The 7,846-nt window shown below is 45.9% G+C and overlaps 1 pseudogene; it reads right to left on the bottom strand.

Moving 5' to 3' along the window:
- Positions 1-1,464: 1,464 nt before the first annotated feature.
- Positions 1,465-5,724, bottom strand: LOC139050749 (uncharacterized; annotated as a pseudogene).
- Positions 5,725-7,846: the final 2,122 nt, after the last annotated feature.

Here is a 7,846-nt window from a genome sequence, read left to right as displayed (position 1 = left end):
TATTAGTAACACAAATTATGAGGAGTGCTTTCGTCATCGGGCTAGTACCGGAATGTCGCTGGGAGTCTCAAATCGTGTCATGCATTTACCTCAATTTCTCGGTTACTAAAGCTCTGTTCGCCATTATAGTGATGCCTTAGACATTCTAGAACATTGCTCTACCACTTTAACTTGACTTTCTGGTAACCTTTAGTGTCCCTTTAAGCACATCTCCGGAAAGTACAAGCTTCCTGGGAGCGATCACAGACGGCGCAACAACTCCGTGGACATGGAAGCTATCGCTAAAATGACATGAAATGATAGCGCTCAAGCACTTCCAGAGGAGGACCGACTTCGCATTGGTTCATTCCACACTTCTGTGACACCACACACCCGCTGATGGAGCGCTTGCATAAATCCAACTCGCATTTCATTTGGGATGCCACTCAAAAGCAGGCTTTTCAACAAATTAAGAAAGCCTTGACTTCACAACCTGTCTTGGCTCTCTATGAGTCAAGGTGTGAACTAGACTAGACTTTGCAGGACCGCTCCACATAAAGCAAACAGACCATCAGGGCAAAGGATGACACACACTACAGAGCGCTAGTTGTAACTATTGTTTTATTCCCCTGTCAATGGAATAAATGCAGGAAGATACTAGGGGGATGGGGGGTAGCGACTAAAAAAAAAAATTACAAACATGGTCATCTACCAATGCCAAGCCGGCTTTGTCATCTGGTAATTTTTTCTGCAGTCAACATCCCAATAAAGGAACCAGGATACAAAATTCCAGATTAGTGGGTCAGGAAATCTATTTCCTTTGTACTAGAGGAGGCTGATGGCATGCTCACGCACATACTTCCCAAACGCGCAATCTCAGCGGCTTTGATTATCTCTTGCGTCATTTGGCTGCCATCTTTGCTCACAATCTTGCATTTCTTAAAGAATGGCCGACATCTGCAATCTCTACAATGTATCCCAAGGTGTCTGGCGACTGGTTTTGAATGAAAGATTAAAAGAGCATGATTATAACTTTTTAAAAGCAGTAGCCGGACACCTTGGGATACATTGTAGAGACTGCGGATGTCGGCCATTCTTTAAGAAATGCAAGATTGTGAGCAAAGATGGCAGCCAAATGACGCAAGAGATAATCAAAGCTGCTGAGATTGTGCGTTTGGGAAGTATGTGCGTGAGCATGCCATCAGCCTCCCTTAGTGCAAAGGAAATAGATTTCCTCACGCGCTAATCTGAAATTTTGTATCCTGGTTCCTTTATTGGGACGTTGACTGCAGAAAAAATTATCACATGACAAAGCCGGCTTGGCATTGGTAGAGGGCCATGTTTGTAAATTTTTGTTGTTTATTTGTTTTTAGTCACTACCCCACCTTGCCCCACTATCTTGCCCCATTTATTCCATTGACAAGGGAATAAAATGACAGGTGCAAGTAGCGCTCTGTAGTGTGTTTCTCTTCTGTGTGTGCCGTCAAAATGTTGCGCAATCGAATCTGTAATAAACTATCTCGGGCAACTTATTCAGAAGGTACCAGATATTCTCTGAAAGAGGGTGGTGCAATGCCAAAGTATCTAGACACTTGACTGCCATACATGCAAGTACGGCAGTTGGACAGCAATGTTGCAACTTTATACATTCGCCCCAACATTCGCCCCTCTGCAGAGTCATTTTTTGATTTTTGTGGAAATCAACGAATGCGAAGTCCGCTGCCACCTTGCCAAACCCCCATTCCACAGCCTGCCGCACAGTGCTCATGCGCTTGTTGAAATGAGCCTCGTAGGGCTGCAATGATGCGCCTCCAAAAGGCTTAAGGAGCAGGGGCCGGAGTGGATAGGCTGGGTCGCCATAGATAACATATTCATGGCCTTGGGCGACCTTCTCCAGGTTCTGGTAGAGGGCCGTCTTCTTCAAGATTCCTGAAATAAAGTTACAGATCTTGTGAGAGTAGAAGAAAAAGACTCATGCAAATGCACTTGTTTTGCACAAACAGAAGCGGTGCGTGAGCTAAAGAAAAGTTAAGGGACCTTATTAGGGTATACATTTTCACCATTAAGCATGCAAGGTGCTGGTAGCTTTGAAATGGGTGAGCAGAAGGCCTTTGTTCGAAAACAATTTGTTTGTGAAAAAGGTAACCTTGCAACCTTGTAAACTTCATGCGTCGTCCATGACTGAAAAATTTAGCTGAAGTGTTCAGAGGAGTGTATACTATCCGCTGAATGTGTTTTTTTCACAATGCGCGAGAGGTGGTTCACGACCTCTTTAATTCTCGGTCAGACATACCTAAGTAAGCAAGAAAATCAAACAACACAAACATGTATAGTTTGATATTTGGTGGAAGTCGTCCTGTAAGTGTAAAGTGGTTCTGAAAATATGGAACACGCCAGGGCAGGACATGCATAGGCAGCTTGGTAGCAATTATAACATTGAATATTACCATACTAGATTAGGTATTTGAGTTATTGAAGCTAATCGCCATGGCGCATTAGAGAAGCATTTAGAGGCAACCTCACGCACCAGCATCGTGGCGCCGACCATGAAATGGTCCATCCATTTGGCATACCAAGCCATTGGGGCACATCACGGCTTGATATTTTTGCACATGATGCCGTTTGTGGCCAGAGAAGTGGTCCTGCTGTCCAACTGATGGTCTGCAAATTCGTCGCGCTGTGCCATCAATGAAACCCCAACAGTTCTTCAGTGGAGCGCCTTTCCTGTGAACGGCCTGATCAAAAAAGAAAAAGAAACAGCGGTAAACAGCTATCTATAGCAAGAAACTCTTAACGTATTGAGAAAAAGATCATAAGAGGATTAGACTACAGCGTAAGATACACTCTTTAGGTGTGGACATCGTGCCATGCAGGAAGAGCGAATTATGTCCCTGTTTCGAAATCGTGCCAGAAGATGTATCTCTGACCGTACGTGTGTCATGTCAGAGGTGGCAATTCTTGTATAGTAGAAATGTCCGCTGTTGTGGCGCCGTGTCATGCATGCACTTGTGTGCAACAAATTTACTTGACTGTTCTTTTGCCAAATCTTCGTCATCTGCACATGGTTACGTGCGAAGTACAAAAAGAACTATTTTAGAAGGTAATGAAACGACACACTTCTTCATAACTATTACACAGCGTGCACTAAAGAACACGGATGAAGAATAGACAAACACGAGCGCTGACTCACAACTAAAAGTTTGTTGCATTTAAACACGTGAATATCTTCTTGGCTCACTATTTTGTTTTCCACAAGTAATGAATAACACCCTGCCACTGACCAGGCAGAAATATCCACGTTGGTCCTGTGCATGATAAGAGAGCGGACTGTGTACCAGTTATCATGGCAACAAGACCATTTCCTTTCATTCTTTTTTTTTTCTAGTGCAATGTACCGGTTTCTCACCGGATGATGCTTTGACCGGTATGCACAAGCGCAACATGAAGGTACATTAGCTGGGAGCACTCGTGACTACATTCCTTGTCATGTGCACACACCTAAAGAGTGTACATATGCCTTACAGCATTAATTAGACTTCATTGCTCAGCCAGCACTGCTGCTCAAGATGCAACAAGCATACCTCACTGCCTGCACTTTTGACATTACTTAAAACTTTAGCACCACTACAACAGAATAAAGCAAGGTTCTCCCTCGCTCTCTTAAACACAAACCCATACAAGCACACAACATAGGTGAAAAAGCATGCATATCCCACATGCTATGGCAATCAGTTGAAGCAAAGCTTCCTTTAATTCTGGCACTGCCTGACCATTAGTTAGTGCCAAATTTTTATGTTCACAGTTTTGTGAAGTATGACGGTGTTGAAATGATATTAAACATTATCTTGGGTGCAAAATTCTTTCTACGCAGTAGAAAGAATACACAGTGAGATGTTTTATTAAGGTTTGTCCTGCACAATTTGTATCCAGTGGGAAGTTGTGTACTGTCACCACCTCACACAGCGCACTGCATCGTGGCACAACTGTTTATGTGCTGGACTGCACCTTGCACATTAGTGTCACCTTGATGTCACGGTCTGGTTGTGAGCAAAGGCTGTGTAATGGAAAAGTATGGAACATACTGTGTGAGGTTTAGCATTTAAGTACCCTTTGTGAAAACAATGATCGTTACCACCACTAGCTCTGAATTTAGGCAAAGGTGTGTTCAAGTGTCGGCGCACAATGTTTAGACCAATGGCCTCGTCCATAAAATTCGGCAGCCAGGACATTTCGGCTTTTCTTAAATACAATTTCCTTGCCGTCCATTAAGTTAGCACTGCCCAGTGCGCTTAATACTCTCACAGCTCTCATTTCCGATGAAATGAGAGTTGCGTCGAATTCTGAAATTCCATAAAGCACCTCCAGATGACACCCACATTCACTTGCTTCGAAGCATTCATACATTTGTAGTTTCGCCTTGCAAACAGCCATGACCAAAGAGGCTGTTCACTCATTTCATTACTACATAGTTGAAAGTGACGACCACACTGATTACGTGGTGTGCCTGTTCACGCCATAGTACGACACAAGTTAGCAACGGTGACAGGACAAGCATAAGACACACACTGTTCACCTGCAGCGGTCTCATACGGCTGGTTAAATCCTGTATGGAGGCAAAAGCTGTAGTGCAATGTTCTTTGGGATTACTACAGCGAAATTTAGAACAAGGCTTTCCTTTACATCTATAAGCTATTAGGTTCCTTTGCTGAGAAAGAACATGGCATACCTTATGAAGCTGTAATTTTTCTAGTCCTATATGGCATGTGGACAAGCTGCATTGTGCATTGGCACGACGACGTCTACTCGCGATGTATGCAGGCATACTTCTGCTCGTCGACAGCGAATTCGTCAAACCCTAAAGCCTTCAGCCATATGTCCCCGAGTTGCTTGCTTCGAGAAGCTACCGCGTTCCATTTTCCAATGTTGTTGATTAGGTCGTTTCGTTACCCGTTTTCAGAGAGTAAAAAAAAAAAAAATGCGTCGCTGGCTTAACTGAACATTCATATTTTTTTTCCCCCTTTAACTGAAGAGACCCCAAACAGGGCATGCTTCCTGGCGTCGCCTTTGCCCCTCTAGCCTGCTGCTCATGTGTATTCTGCACGCTCACAGCTATCCCCGCGGGAATGTCGAAGGAAGAGCAAAGGTGGTTTCCCTTAAATGAAAAGAAAAAGTACGCACAAAGGAAAGTGGGGGTGGGGGAACAGGATGGATGTGTATTTTACACTTCTGCTGAAAGCGTGCTCTTACCTGGGAAAACAGCTCCAGGTTTTGTAGGTTGAGCCACCTGTGTACTGTGAGGTCAGCAAGGAGGTGCCCAAAGTGGTACTCGATGTGAGACAAAACTTTCCCCACTACACTCGATATCACCGAACTGTGGCGGCTGAAGAACACCTCCAGATCACACAAGCGGTTCGGATAGGCGAGACGCCGCAGCGTCATGCACAGCGCCTCGCGGCCAGGAACTCGAACCCGTTGAGCGCTCTGTACCTCTTCTGGAATCAGGAGGCCGGTCAGAAGATCGTCCAGGTCCGATTTCTCGAACCTGAACGACCGGTAGAACAACGTGCTGTCCATGGCATCCAAATTAAGCAGGCCATGCTTCCGAAGATCCCGCCGTGGTTCCACTGGGAGCAAGTGCACATCTTCTAATTCTTCCCAGTGCAGAGATCCCAGCAGCAGTTCGTCGTGAAGCACGCTATACGGCATCGCTGATGAACGCAGACACAATTGTGTGCACAATTAAAAGGCAAATTACTGAGGGTGCTACTGAGAGTCACAAAGAAGCGATCAGCGTCTAGACGTGGCTCAGGCTTGTCTTGGCAAGGCTTCATGTTGGCTACTTTGGCGCGTAGCAAACGCAAGACAAATGTTTGTTTATTGCTTCGTTCAAATAATAAAGCAGGCAAATTACTTACTTCATAAAGAAAAAAACACGACTTAGCATGGCTCATTGAGTGTCAGTTATTGGCAGTAAATCTGAGCTAGGAACGTAGCTACGCGGGCGTTGGGGGCGTGCGGGCGTACGGAAAGCATGCTAAAACTCGATTGCTCGCTCTCATCCGGCAACCCGGTAAAACGGTAACCGGGAATCCGGTAATACGCCCACGGGGCGGCTTTCCGGACAAGCTAAACCTCTCTAATGTTTTGCTTGCGCTGTGAGCGCGTTTTCGCACCGTGCCGTGAGCTTTGGGCCGCAGCATATGAGCATTTGACAGCAAACCAGCAACCATTGTTGCGTGGACGCTATCAGAACAGTTCGAAAATAATTTTGTTATAGAGACTTCGACGCCTACGGCGACTGCGATGTGCCATCACGACGATTCAATCTTTTTTTTTTGTCTTCTAAATTTTTGGACATTTCAATATTATTTCTCAAGTTGCGTCGCACTGTATGTTTATCGGTCTTCTCGGCGTGCGATTTCCCTCGGCTTCTTTTTCATAATCCAGTGCATCATTCATAACACAAACATGACCATATACCTTGCCTTTCTTTCTCCCTTCCCATTCCAGTGAACTTGCCAGAATCTAGTATCAGCAATTTCTTAGACCTAATAAAGCGTTATGACATTAGCCGGGCAGCGGGCGCGGGCGAGCGTCTCAGTGCGCGTTTTCTGCCTACTCACCGAACAGCGCTCAGTCCCGGCGCCGTAGCAGAAATCTCCCACGCGTCTGTCTTTGCTGCATACCCGAGTTGTAGCCGATGGTTGTCTCCCGGTTCTAACTTTCGCCACCCAACTTCACGCAGCTCCTTGCCCTGTGGCTACGTGTGAATAAGGCTGACACCGGGCTCCGTTGCGTACGTCCGGCACTGCGGCACCAAGCAGTAGCCTACCATGCAGCACGCCTCCAAAAGCAGCCAATAGCTGTTACAGTACTTTGAAATGTTGTCAAGCAGACACCTAATGCAGTAAAGCCTCGCCACTTAATCAGAACCGCGGCGCAGGTGGAACTTTAAGCCTTCGTTTTTAGCTCGCTTCGGCGCTTCCGAAGCAGCCGACGCTGCCGCTGTGTCCACGTAATCCCTCATGCCAAGTCACTCCGACGGTGGCGCCAGCTTTTCCAGTGGTGGAGCTCGCCCCCAATACTGTCTTCGGCATCGGCACACATATCGGTACTGCTTAACGCTTGCTTCACCTCCGCCACGGGTTGGTCCGACATTGCACTATCTTCAGGATCGGCCCAAGTATGCGAAGTGCTTAACGCCTGCTTCACTTCCGCCGCAGGTCGGCCCGGCATTGTTCTATCTTCGGTATCGGCCCACTTATAGGAAGTGCTTAACGCCTGCTTCACCACACAGGTGGTCCAAATTTCCGGAGTACTCTACTACGGCGTGCCACATCAGAAAGCGGTTTGGGCACGTAAAACCACATAATTTAAGGATAGTGCTTGTTGACGATTGCTTTATACATAAACAAGCATTATAAATAAATTTCACGAAATATTTCCCGGTGTGCCGATATCACTGTTTACAATCATTACATTACAATTACAATTCTTAATGGTGTAGCACGGGTATCTCTTACAATGCCAGGGGGCGCTCACAGTGGAACAAGGCAGGTCCATTTGCCGAGCGGATGATTTAGGCACCAGTGGACACCTTCAAGCTCTTAATTGAAGAGAGAGCAGGAACAATGGGAACATGCCCACAATAGAGGCGATTTACAAGACTGCTGGAAGAAATGTAGGGAAACGAAAATAGCGGAGGAGTACAAAAAACAATGTTAGATTAGGGCTTCAGAAAGTTTGTTGATCAGAATTCTTTATGTTTTTTTCCCTTTTCTTCTCTGTAATAACAGTAGGACACTAGGCAATATAACAAAAAGTCCTTGGTAGTGCAAGCTGCCACCCCGTTCCAAAGGCGATGCAC

The sequence above is a fragment of the Dermacentor albipictus genome, chromosome 10, assembly GCF_038994185.2.
Source record: "Dermacentor albipictus isolate Rhodes 1998 colony chromosome 10, USDA_Dalb.pri_finalv2, whole genome shotgun sequence".
In the NCBI taxonomy this organism is placed as follows: Eukaryota; Metazoa; Arthropoda; class Arachnida; order Ixodida; family Ixodidae; genus Dermacentor; species Dermacentor albipictus.
The sequence above is the reverse complement of the archived record's forward strand: the minus strand, read 5'-3'. Positions and strand labels throughout refer to the sequence as shown.